The sequence below is a fragment of the Miscanthus floridulus genome, chromosome 18 (assembly GCF_019320115.1).
Source record: "Miscanthus floridulus cultivar M001 chromosome 18, ASM1932011v1, whole genome shotgun sequence".
Taxonomy (NCBI): Eukaryota; Viridiplantae; Streptophyta; class Magnoliopsida; order Poales; family Poaceae; genus Miscanthus; species Miscanthus floridulus.
The window spans coordinates 102805913-102829791 of NC_089597.1; the positions used below are offsets into that span (position 1 = coordinate 102805913).

Genomic DNA, 23879 nt, shown 5'->3' on the forward strand with positions numbered 1-23879 from the left:
GGAGTATTTTATAAAAATGCAAGCACGAGTATTTTATAGCATGGTCGTCGTCACTGTGCCTGCTACTGCTCAGGGACGTGTGAAGTCAAATCAAGTCCTAGCCATCCAGCGCACCTAGCACATGAGCGGACCCCATGCATGCAGTTCACAGCCTCTCATACAAAAGCACTATGTGCATGCGGACGAGCTGCCTCCTCCACTATTTTACTTTGGTATTTTCACTATTTTTTTAAAAAAATAATTGAATTTATGGAAATGATCTTTCCTAGTTTGGTTTATTTTTTGGCACGCACAAACTGTATTTTGGATAGTGATGTGTCTTAACCACTAGCTAAAAACACTCAACCCAACCACCTTACTGTTTCGAGGATATAAATTAGCTAAGCCATGTAGTTTTGTCCTCTTCTACTAAACTTTTTTGTTATAAATAGTTAATTTAATATTATAGGGGCAATGCTTACTGTATTTTTGGCATTGCAGAGGCGTGGGCGACGGAGACGAGGCGGGACGGCTTGCGTAGCTGACACGCCTACAGTGCCGCTACAGTGCACCGCACAAGCCGCACACCGGCTACCTGCCCGGCACCAGCTACAGCACATCAGGGCCCTTGCTACAGTGCGCATCATTGCCTCCTGCTACAGCACAGCAGCGGCAGTGTACAGCAGCGCGTGCTCGTCACGTCCCATCGTCCTGTAGACGTGCATGCTAGGCGCCACATATCTCGCGCCGACTTCGGCGCTACGTATTATGGCGTCGAGGTACTAGCCATGTCGACGCTACATAGGATCTCGGCTAGGCACCTCGGTGCTAAGATCTGTGGCGTCGAGACGTGTTACTTCGACGTCAGGACTTATGGTGCCGATCTCATGGTCTAAAAATGAGTTTAAGTCTTCCGGTAAGCCAAATGTAAATTTTCTTTGAAAAAAGGTTAAATAGTAAAAAATACGGGGAATAGGGAAATTACCACTAGATGGCGGAGAGAGAAAGCATAATCATATTGCAGACAAAGCATAGCCATGTAATATTACAGACTTTCCGGTTAATCTTACGCAAGAATCGAATCCATTTCTTTCCTATATGAACTGCAATTTGCCTAGGAAGCTGACGTAAAGGTCTCTTTCTCGAAACCAGCTCTTAGGTCTTCTTCGCCTTATTGATTAGAGCGAGGCTTAGGGCGACGGGCTCCATGTTTCTACAGTAGCATATTGTTCCACAGAGCTGGGATCTAAAATAGAAATTAACAAGTCCATGACTCTACCGCCCGATCAATCCTGTTCTACTAAATCCCCTCTCATTTTTCATGGCCACCTATCTTTACGGCTAAGGAGTGAGAAATCGGGCTCGGTGGTGTGTCGATATATGGAGGTGTGGAAACACACTGAAATATACGTGCATTACGGCAACAGAGCAACACACGCCCTGCTTGGTCGGCACGAACACGATTACACGAAGCTGCGGCCTGCGGAGATCATGCCGGCGTTGCCCCGCTCTGCTATTCTCGGCCTCGCCATCTGGATTACCATGCTGGCGCGACAAGCTCGTTTGCTGCCGGTGTTTGCGGCGCGGGGCGACCTGACCGCGGGAGACGCCCTGACGCCGCTCCAGTACATCACCAGCCCGTCCGGCGGCTTCGCTTTCGGCTTCTGCGACCTCCACTCCGACCCAACCAAGTTCCTCCTCGCCACGTGGTTCCGCTTCGGCGACGACGGCAGCTCCTCCTCCCAGCCGCAGCCACAGTCCGTGGTGTGGTTCGCGAAGCAATCGTACATGGGCACCACGCCCTACGCCACGGCGCGGTCCGTCCTCAGCATCACCGACGGCCAACTCACACTCACTGACGGCAACGAGCTGCTGTGGACTCCCAGCATGCAGAGCGGGTCCGTCCTCGCGCTAAGCGACACCGGAAACGTCCGGTTCATCGGCGACAGGGGCAGAGTGCTCTGGGAGAGCTTCTGGTACCCGACGGACACGCTCCTGCCAAGGCCAGTCTCTGGCCCCGATCTACCGGTTCGAGGGGTTCCTCTTCTCCAAGCGCGCGGACGCAGAGTTCAACACCGGGCGGTTCAGCCTGACAGCCCAGCACGACGGCAACGTTGTCCTCTGCATCGACCTCTTCACCGGTGACATAAAGCAAAACGCCTACTGGGCGACGGTGTAACGATGCTATGGAGTGGGATGAACTGGCGTGATTCAGAACAACGAGTATGTGGGTTTAGAACAACGAGTAAATGGATTCGATACAGGTAAATGGAATTGGTAATCGCCAGCGAGATCTCGAGCCGCAGCTCGCCGCCAGTTTGCCGACGCCGACCAAGACTGATTCTGCTTCGCAACTCCCCCTCTCCGATATACTCGCTTACAGCTGTTCGACAGCGTTACTCCAGACGCAGCTAGGCTTGATGCACTCACGTGGTCCAGTCCGGCCCGGTGACTCGCTTACTGGGCTTCTTGGGCCGCTTGCTCTTGCTTCTCCCTTCTGGTGGCTTGACCCGGACCATGACATCCCCCCTCCTTTTGAAACGGCTTGACCCCAAGCCGTGAAATCAGGAAACAGCCGAAGAATCTCATCCTCGTCTTCCCATGTTGCCAGCTGCCCAGCTCCGCAGGCCAATGAGACCATTTGATCAATAATTGGTAATAAGTACGCTGAGATTTGGTGCAAACACGGCGATCAAGAACCAACTCCGGTATCTGCTGACAAGATGTATCCAATGGTATAGGAGTAAAAGAAGTAGGGGCAGCGCCAGTTACCTTCTTCAAGAGCGAGACATGGAAGGCTAGATGAATACTGGACTGAGGACGCAATTTGAGCTTATAAGCAACTGAACCCACTTTAGCTTCGATTTCATATGGTCCAAAATACCGATAGGATAACTTGTGACAGGTTCTAGCAGTAACAGATGTCTGAGCATACGGTTGCAGTTTCAACCAAACCTGATCACCGACCTCAAACTGACGTTCAGATCTATGCTTATCAGCCTGATGCTTCTGACGCTGCTGAGCACGCAGCAATTGTTGATGTAGTAAAGCATTAGCTGTTTTGCGATCTTGGAGCCATCCATCAAGTTCAGGGATATGACAATCTTGGTCAGGGTCTATACCGAAGTGTCTGGGACTGTGACCATATAAAACTTCGAATGGAGTATGCTGGAGAGAAGCATGGTGACAGGTATTATACCAATACTCAGCCAAATGCAACCACTGTGACCACTGATTTGGGCAAGCTTGAATAAAACAGCGAAGGTAAGCTTCAATGCATTGATTGACACGTTCCGTTTGGCCATCACTCTGAGGGTGATAGGCTAAACTCATGTTCAATTGGGTACCGACAGAGAAAATAACTCCTTCCACAACAAGCTGGTGAAGATCTTATCTCTGTCAGAGACAATAGCAGTAGGCATTCCGTGCAGCCTGTATACTTGCTCCATATAGACTTTAGCGACTTGAAGGGCAGAGAAGGGATGCTTGAATTTGATGAAGTGGGCATATTTTGAGAATTTGTCAACAATGACCAGAATGCAATTATACTGAGCAGACATAGGTAACCCTTCTATAAAGTCCATAGTGACTACCTGCCAAGCCTGTGCTGGAACTGGTAGAGGTTGGAGAAGTCCGGGGTATGGCAAACGCTCACTCTTGGCCTGTTGACATACAGAGCAAGCAGAGACAAAAGCTTTGATAGTGGTCTTCATATGTGGCCAATAAAACAGGTTCCTGATTCTCTTGTAAGTTATCAGAAATCCAGAATGTGACCACCAATAGGACTGGAATGAAGTTGCTCAGTAATAAGATTATGGAATTCCAAGGAATGGCCCAACCAAATGACTTATTTATACTTGATAATCCCTTGGTCTAATGAATAATTTCCATGAGGAGATTGCAAAGCCAGCATGGTCAGGAGCTATTGAGCTTTGGCATTATCAGAGTATGAGGTTTGCAGAGATTCTAACCAAGTAGAAACTGCAACTGAGATAGCATGAATAATACCAGCAGCATGAGTAGTCCTAGACAATGCATCAGCAGCACAATTAGTATTACCTTTCTTATAACAAATCTTGTATTGGTAACCCATGAGCTTGGTCATAGCCTTCTGCTGCCAGTAGGAATGAGGTTGTTGGTCAGCAAGATGAATCAAGCTTCTTTGATCAGTGTTGATGATAAATTCAGCAGGCTGTAGATAAGATTTCCATTGCTCTACTGCTAGCAATATAGTCAAACTCTCCTTCTCATATGTAGACAGACCTTGGGATTTGGGGCCTAATGCTTTGCTTACAAAGGCAATGGGGTGCCCATCTTGCTGTAAAACTGCTCCAATGCCATAATCAGAAGCATCAGTTTCAATGGTAAAGGGTCTGTTGAAGTTGGGAACTGCTAAGACAGGAGCAGAGATTAAGGCCTTTTTGAGTAACTGAAATGCTGTCTCAGCACAAGCAGTCCAAACAAACAAGACACCTTTCTTGAGTAGGTCAGTTAATGGCTTAGCAATCATGCCAAAATCTCTAACAAATCTTCTATAGTAACCAGCAAGGCCGAGGAAGCTTCTGAGTTCTTTGGTAGTTGATGGTGTTGGCCAATTTTTCACATCCTCAATCTTTGATGGGTCAGTAGATACCCCATTAGGACTCAGGACATGTCCCAAATACTTAAGTTGTCTTTGAGCAAAAGAGCACTTGTTAAGCTGGACCTTGAACTGATGGTGCAACAACAGCTGAAACACCTGGTTGACATGTTCCACATGCTCCTCAAAAGTTGCACGGTAGATCAGGATATCATCAATAAATACGACAACACACTTTCGGAGTAAAGGAGCTAAAATATGATTCATCACAAACTGGAAAGTGGCAGGAGCACCAGTTAGCCCATACGGCATCACCATATATTCATAATGTCCTTGGTGTGTCTGAAAGGCAGTCTTAAACTGATCATCAGGATGAACCAAGATTTGATGAAACCCTGATCGAAGATCCAGTGTTGTGAACCATGTAGCGCCATGAAGTTCCTCAAACAGCTCCTCAATAATAGGGATAGGAAACTTGTTCTTCACAGTATAGGCATTGAGTCATCGATAATCTACACTCATTCGCCATTCACCACTTTTCTTCTTGACCAATAACACAGGAGAAGCAAATGGACTGGAACTCTCCTTGATCATGTTGGTTTTGAGCAATTGTTGGACCTGTCTTTCGATCTCATCTTTCTGAAACGGAGTATACCGATATGGCTTCAACCGAAACGGCTGTGCACCAGAAATGAGTGGAATAGTATGAGAATGAGATATGCTTGGGGGTATACCAGTTGGTTCTGAAAACAAGTCAGCAAACTGATCTACCAAGGTGGAGATAGCAGGAGGTAGCTCGGCAGTTGAACTGACATCAGAGGAATCAACTGTATAAACATCAACCATATTCCAAATAGCATTAGACTTGTGCAAGGCCTGCAGCTGATTGAGAGATACTTCCTGTATCTGGGGCTGACTGTCCTGAATGCCCTGTAGTTTCACAGATTTACCCTGATACTCAAAACTGAGCCATTTGTGTTTCCACTAGATTTGCATCGGGCTAAGAGACTCAAGTCATTCCATTCCTAATATGGCATCATAACACGACAGAGGAAGTATCTTGAAAGTGGTATTAAACAAATTACCATCCACTGACCAAGAGCAGTTCACCACTTCATGAGAGCATTGCAGAGTAGCTCCATCGGCAACTCGGACAGCTAGTGTCTGAGGAAGAGCTCGCCATGGTGTTAATTTGGAGGCCAAACTCTCACTGATAAAATTATGTGAACTCCCAGAATCTACCAGAATTATAGACTGAAAATTCTGAATGGAGGCAGCAAACTTCAGAGTATGAGTGACATTAATACCTCGAAGTGCATGTTCAGACAAGGCCATGAGTTCATCATCATCATCAGAATCTGATTGAGATGCTTTATCAAAAGTAGGATCAGCTAAGAGTTGCCACACCTCTTCAACTAAGTGTAGAGGAACATTAGCTGCACACTTATGTTGTGGTCCCCATTTAGCTCCACACTTGAAACATAATCCTCTAGCTTTTCTGTAGGTCATCAGGGCAGCTAGCTTTTCATCAACCTTGGGTGTCCCAGCAGCCAGACGAGGTATGTCAGGCACTGAAGAATCAGAAGCATTTGATTTGACTGACTGGCCACCAGGATATGAAGTAGCCTGACTGAAACTGCGCTTGGCAGACTGATTATAATCCAGCTTCTTGTACTCACGAGATGACTGTCCTTGAAGAGGAAGGCAGGATTAACAAGGGGGTCATGAGCAAGCAATTGATGCATCAATTGATCAAACAAGGTAATGTACTCAAGAACGGTGCCCGTTTGTTTGACATGGAAAAATTGATGGATAAAGTGATTAAACTGATCACGCTCAAAACGGGCAACCACATTGTGACAGAGAACATCCCAAGTACATTGACGCAAGTTAAGCTCAATGGTCTGCATCCAAAAGGCTGCAGTACCGGTGAAGTTGATGGTGGCTAGCTTAACCCAATTATCAGGTGGAATATCATAGAGATCAAAATAAGATTCACACTGTTTGATCCAGAATTTTGGATTTGACCCCGAAAATTTAGGGAAATCCTGCTTTGGCATGTTATGACTGAAATTGGAATGATGGCAACAGGAATTGAAGTGCGGAACATGATGGGGAGAGGTTGGTGGTGTATGGGGCTCACCTTTTGTCACAGGTGACACAGCAGGGCACAAGATGTCTTCTTATTAGCTTGGCGTATTTTTCATTGTTTGCTTTGTACTCAGTGTCTGTCATGTGGGCCCTAGGCCAGTGTCTTGTTACCGGCATACAAATGCCAGAACTCTGTAAGAGAAACGCTATTGAAGAAAAGTAAACACGAACACGCTAAGGCAGGGGCTTCCCTCGCCGGCGTTCATCCCTAATTTGTGCCATTTGTAGTGCTCACGTCGACGGCTTGATGCCGGCGGCCACGGGTGTTACAGTGGTATCAGAGACGGTTTATCCTCGGCCTCCACTCTCGATTCCGCTCGGCTTCGATCTTCGATTCGTAATTCCGGTCGGTGGGTTGATCTCCACCCCGCATCCTTGTGGTGTGGGCGAGAGGTCCCGTAAATCCCTCCTTTGGTTGAATCGGGTCAGCTAGCGGCGTCGAGTTCGTCTAATCCGAGATTCACAAATTTCCCATCCACCCACCCCACCTCTTCCATAGATACCTGGATCCGCCGCAGTTTCTGCCCTCCATCTGTGTGGCGGCACTGCAACGGGTTTCTCTTTGTCCACAATCGACTGCGAGCGGGCGCCATCACCACCAGTTCGTCGGTGTTTCCATCCTCTACGGCATGGTTCTCGACCGGGGGACTACATCAACAATTTGGTTCGGTGGCGTGAACCCTTTGTGAGAATTTCTCCAACTTCTCACTCCATTTCCTTCTAGCACGCTTGAATCGGTGGTGAGGGTTGCGAGGCGCTTGTTCTCGTGTAAAATTCCGTAGCCAACTGGTTCAATTGCGGTGTGGTGGCGTTCAGAGGGGAAGTGTCCATCGACTTGGGTTGCGGGACACCTGTTTCCATGTAAAATTCCTCGGTCGAGCCTCACTTCCAGGCGGCGGTGATTAGTTGTTGTGTGGAGCAGTCAATAGGGGAGGTGTGAACCAAACCTGTTGTTCCACCAGTTTTAGTCACAGCTCTGTCTAAGCCTTCCAATCCTAAACCATCCAAGCAGACCCAAATTCTGTTGGATCAGATGTCGAAGAGCACTGATGATGACCAGTCCAAGTGGGACTAGGTGATGGATCATTTCGATCTCTTGTTCAATCGTATAACGGATATGGGTATCGTCCAGCAAGAGATGAAAACTCAAATTGAGTTAAACAACGCAAAGGTTGACAAGTGTTCTGCAGATCAATAGTTCATTGCTCAGCAAGTTAGAGCTAATGGTCAGGCAGTAGCTCAACTGACCCTGCGGCAGTTTGAGGAGGAGAAAAGCTCTGCCACTCATGGTTCATCGTCCCTGGTGTATGATGATGAAGAAGAGCATTTCCAGAACATGTTTGCCAAGGACAAGAACATTAAGAAACCTGAGCAGTCTAAGTATCACAGATCCAAACTGGAGCAAGACAAGGGAGAAGGGGTACCTCATCATGCTCTGCCTAAAATGTTTTTCCCAAGTTTGATGGCCTTCATCCCAAAATCTGGATTGACAATTGCTGCAATTACTTCTCTATCTATAATGTGCCTGAGAGACTTTGGGTGTCTTCTGCCACCATGCATCTAGAGGGCAATGCTGCCAAGTGGTACTAGGCCTATAAATAGACACATACTAAGATCTCTTGGGTCACCTTTTGCTTGGCTATGGAACAACAATTTGAAGCTGATGATTATAGAAATGCCCTCACTGAGTTGATTGATCTCAAGCAGTCAGGCACTGTGGAAGACTATACTACTAAGTTTGAGCAATTGCAGTTTGATATCACTATGCATAGCTATCATTATGATGATCTTTTCTTCACCTCCCATTATGTCAGTGGTCTCAAATATGAAATTAGGGCAGTGGTTGAGCCTCAGGTACCAACAACTGTACACAGAGCTGCTATTATAGCCAGGATTCAGCAAAAGGTGCTTGATAGAGGGAAAAACAAGTACTAGAAGGCTCCTATTCTTCCCAAGCCAACCCCACAACACATAACTGAGACCAAGCCACAACCAGTTTCTGGTACTCTATGGAGGGATAGACAGCTGAGGGACTACAAAAAAGCTAATGGATTGTGCTACACCTGTGGGGAGAAATTTGAACCAGGACATATTGAGGTCTGTCCCAAGAGAACCAAACCACACAGCAATGCTCTGGTGGTCAATGACTTGGATACATAACTCAGTGACGATGTTCTCAATCAATTAGCCATCGAGGATGCTTTACCAGACCAATTTTGTCAATTGTCCCTCAATGCATTGACCAGCACTGATACAAGCAACAGTATTAAACTGAAAACCAGGGTCAAGAACAAGATTATTCTTACTCTATTGGACAGTGGCAGTTCTCATAGCTTTGTAAGTGCCCAGTTCACCCAACTAGCTGGCCTGCCAACTGTGCCGATGTCCCCTCGCAAAGTAAAACTTGCAAATGGGGAGTGGATAGTGGCTGATAAAATGGTCAAGCAATTGGAATGGTATTGTCAGGGTCATACACTGGTTGCTGATATGATAGTACTGGATATGCACCCCTATGATGCTATTCTAGGTTTTGATTGGTTGCAGCGCCACAGTCCAATGCAATGTGATTGGCAACTTAAAACTCTTGAATTCAAGGTGAATGGATGGCCAGTGAAATTGCAAGGCATCAATCCACCACCTCTACAGCTAACAGTCATATCTGCAACTAAAGTCTACAATTCCACCAAAGGCAATGATGTTTGGGCCTTCGTATTAGTGGACTAGATCCCTACAACACCAGACCCAGCCTACCAATTCCACTATCATTCCATCATCTATATAACAGGTGTTGACATAGTATGATGATGTTTTCTCTAATCCACAGACCTTACCACCACAAAGGTCTTATGATCACTCAATTCCTTTGCTTCCTGGTTCCATTCCTGTAAATTCAAAACCCTATCATTACTCTCCCCACCATAAATCAGAGATAGAAAGGCAGGTTCAACAGTTAGTCCAAGCTGGATTAATTTGCCACAGCCATAGTCCATTTGCTTCTCCAGTCCTACTTGTCAAGAAGAAAGATGGAACATGGAGGTTTTGTGTAGATTACAGGAAGCTCAATGCCCTCACTATAAAGAATAGGTTTCCAATGCCTATAATTGAGGAGATACTGGATGAGTTGGCCGGTGCCAAATTCTTCACAAATTTGGATATGAGGTCTGGTTACCATCAGGTCAGAATGCTTCTAGAGGATGAGCACAAGACAACATTTAAGACACATCACGGCCACTACCAGTTTAAGGTGATGCCTTTTGGACTCACTAATGCACCAGCCACTTTCCAGTGTATCATGAATCAAATCCTTCAGCCTTTCCTCAGAAAATTTGTGTTGGTCTTTCTAGATGATATATTGATATATAGCAACACTTTAGAAGATCATGCTAGTCACCCTGAGCAAGTGTTGGCCACTCTTAGACAACATCAGTTGTACTTGAAATCTTCTAAATGTACTTTTGCTCAAGATAGTCTGGAATATTTGGGTCACATAATCTCTTCTCAAGGTGTGGCCACTGATAAAACCAAGATCACTGCTATGCTACATTGGCCAGTACCTACTACAGTCACTGAGCTAAGAGCTTTTTTGGGACTCACTGGATATTATAGGAGGTTTGTTAAACATTATGGACTGCTTACTAAACCTCTTACTCAGTTGCTCAAATGTAAGCAATTTGCCTGGTATGAAACAACTCAGCAGGCCTTTGATGAGGTCAAAATGGCCATGACCAGAACTCCTGTCTGGGTCTTCTAGATTTCACTCAGCCATTTATTCTAGAAATCGATGCTTGTAATGATGGTATTGGAGCTGTTTTGATGCAGCAGGGACAGCCCATTGCTTATCTTAGTAAGGCTCTTGGGGAGAAACACAAATCACTTTCCATTTATGAGAAGGAGTTCTTGGCCTTAATTATGGCAGTTGAGAAATGGAGACCATACTTACAAAGACAAGAATTCACTATTCTCACAGACCACAAGTCTTTAAGCTTTCTCAATGAATAGAACCTACATTCTGAACTGCAGAGAAAAGCTATGACTAGGCTCATGGGTCTCCACTTTAAGATTGTGTATAAGAAGGGCAAAGAAAATGTGGCTGCAGATGCTTTATCCAGGGTAGCTCATCTCCTGGTTGTTCAAGCAGTCTCTACTGTTCAGCCTATTTGGATTTAAGAGGTCTTGAATTCCTACACCATAGATCCCAAAGCTCAGCTACTGATGAAGCAATTAGCTGTGTCCAGCCCTGATGCTAATGGTTTCAGTCTAGAGTAGGGTCTCATTAGACACAATGGCAACATTTGGATTGGCCAGAATTCATCTTTACAAACGAAGATCATTGCTGCTTTTCATTCAAGTCCTTTGGGAGGCCATTCAGGTATTACTCCTACCTACTTTAAACTAAAGAAGCATTTTGCTTGGAATGGTATGAGACAGGATGTCGAGAGTTATATCAAGCAATGTTCAGTCTGTCAGCATGCCAAACATTCATTACAACATCCAGCTGGTCTGTTGCAACCTTTGCCTGTGCCAGAAGGAGTTTGGAGAGATGTTTCTATGGATTTTATAGAAGGTTTACCCAAATCTGATGGCTACAGTGTCATTTTAGTGGTTGTGGACAGGCTGACTAAGTATGCCCATTTTATTCTAGTTAAGCATCCTTACACTGCCAGCACTATTGCTCAGGCATTCCTGGATAATGTAGTGAAGTTGCATGGCTTACCAAACTCTATTGTCAGTGACAGAGACACAGTGTTTGTCAGCCACTTCTGGACATAACTGTTCAAGTTGTACAAAGTCAATTTAGCCTTGAGCACAGCCTATCATCTTCAAACTAATGGACAAACGGAGAGAGTAAATCAGTGTTTAGAAATGTTTCTCCGATGTTCAGTGCAAGACTCTCCCAAGGCCTAGAAATCTTGGCTGTCCCTAGCTGAATTGTGGTATAACTCCTCCTATCACAGTTCACTAGGTTGCTCCCCTTTCAAGGCCCTTTATGGGTATGAACCAAATGTAGGTGCAGTACCTCAGCTACCATAAAATACTTCTCCATCAATAGCTGAGGTCATTCAAAATAGGAAACTTCATTTGCAATCTGTAACAGAACCGACCAATTATACGAAATTAAGTAAAAAAATCATCCGCCAGCGCAGACGATTTAACAAACTTAAGCCCGTATAACCCGGTAGTCCGTGAAATCATGAAGGATTTCAAACCAACTCACATACCAGCCAAGATCGTAATAAGTTTAGCGGTCACCATCACATATTACATAAAAGTTCGCATCTCAGATACATTAGAGTTTAAACATAGTTATTACAAAATGAGTTCAAATAGAAGTAGCGGAAGCCATTTGTTCAAAACCACACACTCACACGGAGTTCAAATACAGTGCCAGCTAATGATCATCTCCAACAAAAGCATCAGACGAGACATAAGGAATGACCATGCCCATGGTCCTAAGCATCACTCATCGCAGGATAAAGGCAGTTGATACAGTAGCCGTAATACATCTGCCCATCTATAACAAGTGGGAATAAACCCTGAGTATGAGAAGGTACTCAGCTAGACTTACCCGACATAACCGAAAATAAAGTGACACCAAGGATTATGAAGGGCTTTATAGTAGTGTAGCTGACTCATTTGCAAAAAGAAGCATTTTTAGCATTTCAAGAACCTTTCCAAAAGCATTATTGTCAAGTTAATTATTTATAACCTGTCGACTAGATTTGCACCTATACTAGAGCAAACATGTGATTAAGCAGATAATGATAACCAATGATCATTAACAACTTCCATATTGCCATATTCATTATAACTGTCCAAGTGTTCCATCAACATTACTATGATGAAGTAACTCAAGTCAAGTGCTCACTATCCAGGAGCAATGGCGATTCGAATCGATTCCTAACCAGCTGGTGATTTATTCCTTACACAAACCTCACTCACCCGCTAAAGTGAGGTATCGGTCACCGAGTCAACTATCCAGGAAGCTCGAGTTTGCCAGGAACCACATGTACCCGGGGGCCGACCGACTGCACTTTGGTCTTATCATCTCGCCCCCGTGTCCTACCACACCTGCTCCGGCACAGTACGCTGCGGGCAATCTACTTGGCCCGAATAATCTCCCAGCTTCGTGGTCGAAAGGTACTTTATTTGGCCAGCTAAATGTAAGGCATGCGTTCAACATGACTCGAGGCCCAACAATGGTCGGTCCTTAATCGACACAGACGGAAAACACTACAGTCCAAAACTCTGTAAGTCTCCGTCCGGTCTCAACTTCATTTAACACTTAGTTATACCATGACTTCATAGTCATCCAAGTAGATCTAGGTAACCACCTATGGCTCGCGGGTGATAGGAAATCACCCGACTTCTACCAGTCTAAGCCAGCTAAGTATTGACTCGACGGTGGATACTAGGGTAACAAGGATATAGTATAACAAAGGTAGACAAGCTATAATGCAGCAACGGTTGCAAACAACTCCTGAACGTAATGCATCAATTAAAGTAAAGCAGTTAATTAACAATTGCAAACCGGGGAGAAAATGCTCCGGGGCTTGCCTCTCTCGAAGGAGCTCGGGCGGTGATCGGGGCACTCCGAAAGTTCCTCAACGTCCTCTTCGTCGGCTTCGGGCACTTCCTGCGGCTGCACCTCGAGCTGCTCCTCGGGCTCCTCGGGTATGACGACTGGGTTCTTGGTTTACGATCCTGTATGATGCAATGTGCGTAAGTGCTTATGCAATCGGTGCATCGGATGAGATGAATACAATGGATATGCTCGAATACAAGGTAGTCAACATCATCCAAGAACATATACTACAAGCACATGTCATCTACTGCATTCTCTTCTACTACTAATATGCTAAGTCAACACATCTCATTAAATGCTTCAAAGATACACCAAAGCTTCACTAATTTCTTAATCACACATAAGGCAACACTTGATTAAACCCTAATTAATAATAGGTTTGAATAGCAACATCTATTTTTATTGCTTAGAAAAATCTTAGAAAATTACCATAGCACAGTACTACCCTAAGTAGTCTACCAGCAGATTTTTATGGTATTTGAATGAGTGGATTAGCCTACACAAAAATAACAAGCTATGGCAAGATTATGAACATGAAAATACTTTGTACTGTGAAAAGTGTCAAACAACAGATGAAATATTTTTCCTATGTTCTACACAATAAATAATCACTGTACAAAAATTATCACATGCATGTTTTATACAAATTTTGCTCTCTAGCAAAAATAACAAAAATCAGCCATTAAAGGCACTTGAACTACACCTCATAATTTTTCTACAGTACATGCATGACACATATTTTTCCTAGGAAGTACATTACACAAGAAGAGTAACAAACTTGGAATCATATTTTTCTGCTACATATAGGATTTACTAACCATTTTACAAGATATTAGCAATATCAAGAATTAATTAAAGCTCTACAGAAAAGCATCTAAAAAATGACATGCAATATTTTTATCATGTAGATCTGGTGACAAGGATCCTAGCAAAATTTGTTTCAACAAATTTGGAGCAAATTTGAGTATACAAACATTTTCCAAAGCATTTCTCTTTCCAAATAATAAAAGAAAACTGAAAACGTAATTTTCCTATTACTACTGGGCCGGCCCGTGGAAAACAACTGGCCCACGGCCACATTCGGCCTGCTCAGACCGAGCGAAGGGGAGGGCGGCGGCCTGGCTCGGGGCTTCAGCCCAAGCCATCCTGGCCCAGCTCGGCCGAGGCAAAGGAGCCACACCACTGCGGCTGGGCCCTGCGGCCCCACGGGTCAGCGACCTAAGAGCAGGGGAGGAGCTCCGCCGACCGGTGCTCACCGACGGCGAGCCCTTCCGGTGGCGCGGGCGGTGCCAGCGTGCACACCACGCCGAGCTGCACCGGCTGGGAGGGTGACGTTGGCCCGGCGGCGAGACGGACCACGCGGCCACGGCAGCGCGCTCGCCGGAGAGGAAGGAGGCGCCAAGCTCGGCCCTTACCTCGACGACGGCGGCCACGAGCGAGCGCAGGCGAGGCAGGGAGGCTAGGCGGAGCTTCTGGCGGCAGGAATCGAAGAATGGAGGCGTGAGAGGAGGGGTAGGTCGCCGGCGAGGCAGCGGCGGCGTTCGGTAGCGAGAGCAGCGCGCGCTGCTGCTGTTGCTGCGTCTGAGAGAGCGGGAGTGCGAAATGAGGGTGCAGCGGGGGCAGCAGATGAAGGCAGGCGCGTGGAAACGGAGGCAGGCCGTGGCTGCCGCGCGGCGGGCGTCGTCGGCGCATGGTCGCCACGCGGCGGTCGCGCTCTGGCACTGGTCGGGACGCGGCGCGTGGGAACGGTGCGGCGCAGCGTGGAGGCAGGCCGTGTGCGCGAGGTGGGCTGGGCCGAACGCGGGGCGGGCGAGCGGCAGGCGCGGTGGCAGGCCGAGCCGGCTTCGGCCGTGGGCCGAGAAGCGAGGCGGCGGCCCGTGAAAGGATAGAAACACTTTTCAATTTTCTATTTTCAAGGAAATTTCAAATAGTAGTTTTCAAATACCCTTTTGAGCAAGAAAATGACTTCTTTTGAAAATGGCGCAAAAATAAAAGTTGCTTAGAATTTAATCCTCTACAACTTTGCTTTTATGACCAAAGTCCAATTCTTGCTAGATTTTGAATTATAAAATTAAAGTCAATTTTAACTCAAAACCCTAATTTTGGAGAATTATTTTTAAAGCAAAATTTGGCAATAATTTAGATACAAACTTTGCTCCAAAAATTATGCTAAATAATTCTAGATGATTTACAATCATAGCCAAACATGTTTTACTAACCTAGCAAGCATAATTTGGGCAAAAACAACTCTAAACGAGTGTATGCAACATTCATGTTTCACGAGCATGTTTCATACGTTTCGAAGCCTGGTTTCAGTTATTATTTACATGATTAGGTATGTATGATTAGGATGCTTGATGATGCACAATATGCATGATTGCAGCGCCAAAATGCTTGCATAACACCGGGGTGTTACACAATCCATCAAGCAAAATCTGGCAAAAGCTCCGAAAAGGATGAAGTTGCTGGCTGACAGAAAATGCACTGACTGTCATTTCACTGTTGGTGATCAGGTATTGTTGAAATTACAGCCCTACACTCAATCTACAGCGGCCAACCGCCCCTTTCTCAAGCTGGCATACAAATATTTTGGTCCTTATACAGTTCTGGAACGTGTGGGTTCAGTTGCATATAAATTGGACTTACCGAAGGGCCATATGATTCACCCAGTTTTCCACATTTCCCAGCTAAAGCCCTTTGTGCCAGACTGTACTCCGGTGTTTGAGACACTACCAGTCACTACAGACTTACCAGCTGCAGCAGCTATACCAGACAAGATCATTGACAGGCGTCTGGTCAAGAAAGGAAACACGGTCATTCCTCAAGTCAAGGTTATCTGGACTGGTCTGCATCCATCTACTGCAACATGGGAAGATTATCATGTTCTGAGGCAACGCTTTCCTGATGCTCCAGCTTGGGGGCAAGCTTCATCTTCGGCGGGGGGAAGTGTCACAGGTGACACAGCAGGGCACAAGACGTCTTCTTATTAGCTTGACGTATTTTTCATTGTTTGCTTTGTACTCAGTGTCTGTCATATGGGCCCTACGCCAATGTCTTGTTATCGACATACAAATGCCAGAACTCTGTAAGAGAAACGCTATCGAAGAAAAGTAAACACGAACACGCTAAGGCAGGAGCTTCCCTCGCTGGCGTTCATCCCTAATCTGTGCCATTTGTAGTGCTCACGTCGACAGCTTGGCGCCGACGGCCATGGGTGTTACACCTTTGACCGGAGGTGGTTCGAGGGCCACATCGCCACCCGAACCAGACCCCTCGGTAACTCGATTCAATGCCGTGGCCTAACAGCCCTTGCACCGCCCACGACGGGGGCGGGTCCAGATGAGCGGACCCTGGCGACTTGGTGAAGACGTAGCCGTCCTCAGCGACATTCTTCTGCTTAGGCGATGCAGAACGCAGCTCAGCAACTTGGGTGCGGAGGGAGTCGAAGCAGGGGCGGAGATCTGCCACCTTGGAATCAACTTGAGGCCGCCACTGCTCGAAATCATCCTTCGCAGCCTTGAGATCTTCGATGGAAACCTGGACCTCGTTGATCCGCCGGTTCCCCTCGTTGATCCCCTTGGTCTGTTCTTCGAGCTTGTTGAGGATGAGGGTAAGTTGGTCCTCAACCTTCATGGTGACTTGGAGGCGAGTACGGTGGTTGTGAGCCAGGATTTCGACGCCGACCCGTCAGACCTCGGATCGGACCTATGAAAACACGCAATCGACACCGAAGTGGATCGCGCGATTCTGCCGACGGGGATTACAGACGTGATCGAGGCGACGAACTCCAAAACTCCCGGGATCGAGATGAAACCGATACCAAATGTAACGATGCTATGGAGTGGGATGAACTGGCGTGATTCAGAACAACGAGTATGTGGGTTTAGATCAACGAGTAAATGGATTCGATACAGGTAAATGGAATTGGTAGTCGCCGGCGAGATCTCGAGCCGCAGCTCGCCGCCAGTTTGCCGACGTCCACTAAGACTGATTCTACTTCGCAACTCCCCCTCTCCGATATACTCGCTTACAGCTGTTCGACAGCGTTACTCCAGACGCAGCTGGGCTTGATCCACTCACGTGGTCCAGGCCGGCCCGGTGACTCGCTTACTGGGCTTCTTGGGCCGCTTGCTCTTGCTTCTCCCTTCTGGTGGCTTGACCCGGACCATGACAGACGGGCACCGCCAACAGCGCCAACGGCAAGGCGACCATCACCTTCGACGACCAGGGCTTCTCCACAACTACACACTTTACGACGGCTCCGTTTACAGCTTGATTTCGCCCACGGATAGCTTCGTCGTCAGCCCCGGCGGCAGCAGCTACTTCCGTTTCGCCAGGATGGACCCCGACGGCATCGTCCGTACCTACGCCCGCCCTAGAAGCAGCAGCGGGAACGCGTCTTGGACGGTGACGGGGAGCGCTCCCGGGAGACGGTGGCTGCGACAAGACAACGGCCAGGGTGCAGGGCCTATGCGGCCCCGCATCCTACTGCACGGAGACCAAAGAACGGCTGAGCTGCCTGTGCCCGAGCAGGTACACTTACGTCGACGCGCAGCACAGCGACAGCGGCTGCACGCCGGCGTTCGAGCCGCAGAGCTGTGGCGGCGTGGAGAACAGCTCCGACGAGTTCTCACTCGTGGAGATGCCCAACACCACCTGGGAGATCTTGGTGTACTACAAGAAGTACCCGTCGGTCACGGAAGAGCAGTGCCGGGAGAAATGCCTCGGCAACTGCTACTGCGCGGCCGCGCACTGATGATCGGCGGATCCGCCTGCGCAGAGGTGGGGGCGCTCACTTACGGACGCCAGGCAGACGACGGCGCTGATCAAAGTGCGCAAGGGGAATACTTCTTCTTATACACAGAGCGAGAGACCATGGGATAGGAACCAGAACCATATACTGCGTCCGTACAAGATCGTCCTTGTTTGCTTGGCCTTTATCTTTGTGGCCACCGTCGGCGTCCTCGTGGCACAGCATTACGTTGACAGGAGGAACAGAGAGAGCCAGCAGCAGCCGTTGAGAGCGTTCAGCTGGAAGGAGCTTTACCAAGCCACCAATGGCTTCGAGGAACTGCTGGGTAAAGGGAACTTCGGCGAGGTGTACAGAGGAACGACGAGATCGCCGCAGCCGCATCTCATCGTGGTGAAGAAGCTCATCGACTCGAACGAGTACAGCGAGCAGGAGTTCACCAACGAGATGCAGTCCGTCGGGCAGATCCACCACCGGAACCTCGTCCGCATGATCGGCTACTGCAAAGAAGGCAAGCACCGGATGCTGGTGTTCGAGTTCATGACGGGCGGGTCGCTCCGCAGCTTCCTCTTCAACCCCGAGAAGCGGCCTCCGTGGCACTGGCGCGCCGAGGCCGCACTTGCCATCGCCCGGGGGCTCGAGTACCTCCACGACGGCTGTAGTGCCCAGATCATCCATTGCGACATCAAGCCCGACAACATCCTGCTGGACGACCGCGGCGTGCCGAGGATCACCGACTTCGGCATCTCCAAGCTGCTGGGGAGCCAGCAGGTGCACACCACGGTGACCCACGTCAGGGGCACCAGAGGCTACATCGCGCCCGAGTGGTTCCGCGGCGACGCGCGCGTGGACACCAAGGCGGACGTCTACAGCTTCGGCGTCGTGCTGCTGGAGATGATCTGCTGCCGGAGGTGCCAGGAGCCGGTGGTGGTTGATCCGCCGCAAGGCGTGGAGGACGACGAGACGGTCACCTTGTTCGGTTGGGCGGCGCAGCTGGTGGGCGCGCGGAGGACGGAGCTGATGCTGCACGGCGACGGCCCTGACGTCGGCAGCGCGGAGGACATGGAGAGGGCGGACCGGTTCGCGCGTGTGGCGCTCTGGTCCGTCGAGCCGAACCCGCTGCTGCGACCGACCATGCACCAGGTAGTGCTGATGCTGGAGACCAGCAATCGTGCTCAGGGCCAGGCACTACCTGACCCTCCAGACTGTTACATGGAATCCTCACCTTTAATTGCTCAGCTCAACATGGTATTGTTAGGATCGAATGTGTATCTTTGTGTAACCCGTAGATCCGACGGTGAGGTTGGTGGGCACATCTCGTCGCTGGCAGCACTTCTTTAGGATCGGATTAGAGTTTTCTGTAGGTGGGATGGCGGCTCCAATGAACCTCGTAGACTGAGCCTTGATCCCCACCTTCCTTTTATGTGTGCTGTGCGACAGGGGCCCACCAACCGTATTAGGGTTGGGCTCCCCCGATCAGGGAGCAGAGACAAGGGCCCAATAGATCGTTGGGCCTATTGGTGGAGATCAACTAACATTCTCCCCCTTGATCTCATTTTATCTTTCAATTTCATATCATTTACTTTTGTTTATTCCATTATAGATTAGCGCATAGAGCATGTCTCATCGTAACGGTCCATTGCCGATAGACTTAACAGCTACAACACACTACTCTGCTCTGAAATAGATACTTATCTTTGGGTCTTCTTTTGTCCAGAAATTTTAGGCTTTCCCTTAAACCCATGCTAGCTACATGTTCTCTGAACACCATGTTCTCTGAACATGTTGGGTGGTAAGCCTTTTGTAAGCGGATCCGCGAGCATCTTTTCTGTACTTATATGCTCAAGACTTATGACTTGATCCTGAACTTTATCTTTCACAACATAATACTCTATGTCAATGTGTTTGACAGCACCACTTGACTTATGTTGTGAGCATCCTGTACTGCTAGATTATAATCGCAGTATAACTTTAGTGGTATATAGATGTCGTCAACCACCTTCAAACCGGGTATGAACTTCTTTAGTCAGTTCACCTGTCCGTTGCCTCATAACACGCTACAAACTGTCAAATATTGTGGACGATGTAGTGACAGTTTGCTTTGAGCTTTTCTATGAAATAGCTCCCCTTTGCGAGATGATAGAAAATCCACGTCTGGATATATATTCACTCTCGCATAATCAGAATCTGAATATCCCACTATGTAGAGTCAATCAGATCTTCTATACGTCATCATGAGGCCTTTCATTCCTTGCAAATAACGCAAGACTTTTTTTTATCAATTTCGGTATTCTATTCCAGAATTACTCTAGAATCTGCCAAGTAAAAACCCGGTAACAAATGCCAAGTCAGGGCGCGTACATACTTGAGCATGTTGTAAGCTTCCGACAGCTGAAGCATATGGAACCACTTTCATTTGATTGAACTCATATTGGTTCCTGGGGCATTTAAAATCCCCATATCTGTTGCCCTTGACTATAGGAGCAGGTGAGGGACTATATTTGTGCATACAGAATTTTTTTAAGATCTTTTCCATGTATGCCTTTGTGACAGTCCTAATACCCCTTTACTTCTATCTCGGTGAATCTCGATCTCTAGAACGAATGAAGGTTCACCAAAATCTTTCATATCAAATTTTGAGGACAAAACTTCTTTGTCTCTAGTAGTAGACTGACATCACTACTAGCAAATAAGATATCATCCACATACAGGACAAGGAAGATAAACTTCCCATTCTTAAACTTTGTATAGACACAATTGTCCTCTATATTTTCTTTAAACCCAAAATTCTTTATTGTCTGATCAAACTTCAAGTACCACTGTCTTGAAGCTTGTTTTAATCCATAAATGAATTTCTTTAGGCGGCATCCCATTTGTTCTTTTTCTTCCATGACTAAACCTTTTGGTTGTGCCATGTAAATATTTTCCTCTAAGTCTCTGTTGAGAAATGCCGTCTTTACATCCATATGATGTAATTCTAAATCGTAATGTGCCACTAATGCCATTATGATTCTGAAGGAAACTTTACATGAGACTAGAGAAAAGGTCTCATTATAATCAATTTCTTCTCTTTGCATAAAGCCTTTTGCCACAAGTCGCGCTTTATATCTCTCTATATTCCCTTGAGAGTCAAGCTATGTTTTGTAGACCTATTTACAGCCTACTGTTTTGGCTCCTTCAGGAATTATTTCTAAGTCCCAAACTCTATTGGCATTCATTGATTTCATTTCATCTTCCATGGCCTCAAGCCACTTTGATGAATGATCACTTCTCATGGCTTCTTCAAAAAATGTGGAATCAACCTACATTTGAAATTTCTTAGTGCTGTACACTTCATAATCAGCTGAAATAGCTGATTTACTAACTCTTTGAGACCTTCTAGGGGCCTCCACATTTGGCACATCTTCTGTTTGAGGCTGCTGTTGCTTCCCTCATGTGTGGCAATAGGTTCTATAGAATCCTGAAGAACAGGTTCCTCATCGTCATTCATTGTTGCCACAGGTGGGATAACAACAGGTGCTGGCACCACAGTATCTTGCACTGTCGGTGCAGCGACATCATGTAGTGAGAAAATTGGCTCATGAATCATTGGAGTGGGCGCATACACCCACTTCACTTCAAGGTCAATTTCTCGAGCTACCATGCTCCCCCTCATCTTTTCATCATCTAGGAAAACAGCGTGTCTCGTTTCCACAAACTTTGTGTCTCTCTGGACAGTAGAAACGAAAACCTTTTGACTTTTCTATGTAGCCAAACAAATGGCAACTTACTATTTTGGGATATAACTTCCTAATATTTGGGTTAAATACTTTAGCCTCAGTAGGGCTCCCCCACATGCACACAAGTGGTTTAGTGAGGGTACTCTTTCTGTCCACAACTCATACGACGTTTTGGGCATCGACTTACTTGGTACTCTTTTGAGAATATGAATGGGGTTTTAACGCCTCCATCCACAGGCTCAACTGTAAGGTGGAGTGACTTATTATACTGCCCACCATATCCATCAGGGTACGATTGATTCTTTTAGTTACTCTATTCTGCTAAGGTTCACCCGGTATAGAATATTGGGCTACTTTGTCATTCTCCTGTAAGAACCTTACATAAGGTCTAGAAACTTTGGCCATATGGGGTATGCCGACCGTAGTACTCCCCCACGGTCAGACCTGACTATCTTTATCTTTAAATTGCGTTGGATTTCAACTTTTGCCTTAAATATCTATATTTATCCAATGCTTCTGTTCTTTCTTTGATTGGATAAATATAGACATAACAGGAGTAATCATCTGTGAACGTTATGAACGAATCATTACCATCCACACTCTTTACAGGAAACTAACCACAGATGTCTCTGTGAATAATCTATAAAATTCCTACGCTTCGTTTGTCATCTTTCTTAATCTTCTTTACATACTTTCCTTTTATGCATTCCCTGCATTGTTCTTAATCTGAGAGCTCTAATGGAGTAAGAATATCATTCTTAACTTATCTTTCTATTCTCCCCCTCGAAATATGGCCTAAACGACAGTGCCATAATTTCGACAACGCATCGTGAGCTCTCTTATGCCACCATTTCCAGAGTAACACTCTGTCCCCAGCTGTTTTATCAGCTGGGTAGCATGTCTTGGAAGAGCTAGTGAACTGACTCTTTATTCTATCGAGGTACTCGGTGACTATGTCACACTCTAGGATTGAGCCCACAATTGCAGGTTCAATCATGTTCTTTATCACAGCCAAAACATTTCTTGTTGGCAGTGACCTACTTCCTATGCATAAAAGTCATAGGACTATCTTTTGGGATTCAAAACCCCTCTCTTTAGTTGCCCAAGTGATATCATTCTCTTTTGTCTCCCTCACTGGTGCCACAAACTCAGTGGAACACGATGAGGTGACTACCCAGTCCACCTTAGACAAGATGAAAATTAGATCAAAACTTTTCTTATCATAAAAATAACACCATTTGCATGCCTTGATTCCAACGTTGGTCAAAATCAAAACATACAACTATTCTTATACACTAATTCTACATCACCGTTGGGCAGAAATAGAATTAATGCATAAATCATTAACTTTCACAATTGTTTTTACACACTAATTCTACATCACCATTGGACAGAAATAGAATTAATGCATAAATCATTAACTTTTACAACTGTTCTCATACACTAATTCTACTTCATCGTTGGGCAGAAGTAGAATTAATGCATAAATCATTAAAATTATCAACTTTTCTTATACACTAATTCTACATCACCGTTGGACAGAAGTAGAATTAATGCATAAATCATTAAAATTACGATATTGTTATTAACAACGTTGGTCAGAAAATAACAACATCATAATCATGTCAAATCTCTTTTTCTCCAATTAAATACCACATTGGTTCAAAAATAACTGGAGAATCAACATTTTCTTTAGCAGCGGAAAAAATCTCTTTTTCTCCAATTAAATACCACATTGGTTCAAAAATAACTGGAGAATCAACAACTTTACTTTGGCTGTGGAAAAATTCTCTTTTTCTTGAATTTTACCCACAGGGAAAATTACCTTTTCTATTTTCTTTAATCCATTAATCAATTTCTAGGAAATAAACATTTACTGGAAGAACTTTCTTTTTCTCCAGTTAAATAACACGTTGGTTCAAAATCGCTAGAGAATATACTTTTTCTTTAGCAGCGGAAAACATATACTCAATTTCTTGAATTTTACCCACAGGGAAAAATTATCTTTTCTATATTTTCTTTTGAGCCAATTTGTATTTTCAATTTTCCAGGAAGTAAAAAACTTTTCTGAGAAATGAAAATGAAAACCTTCGTTTTGGGCTCAAAACCCCGGCAACA

General features: G+C 46.1%; 1 pseudogene; it reads left to right on the forward strand.

The window, feature by feature from the left end:
• The first annotated feature begins 1470 nt into the window (after window positions 1–1470).
• Window positions 1471–19383, forward strand: LOC136524288 (G-type lectin S-receptor-like serine/threonine-protein kinase LECRK2; annotated as a pseudogene).
• Window positions 19384–23879: the final 4496 nt, after the last annotated feature.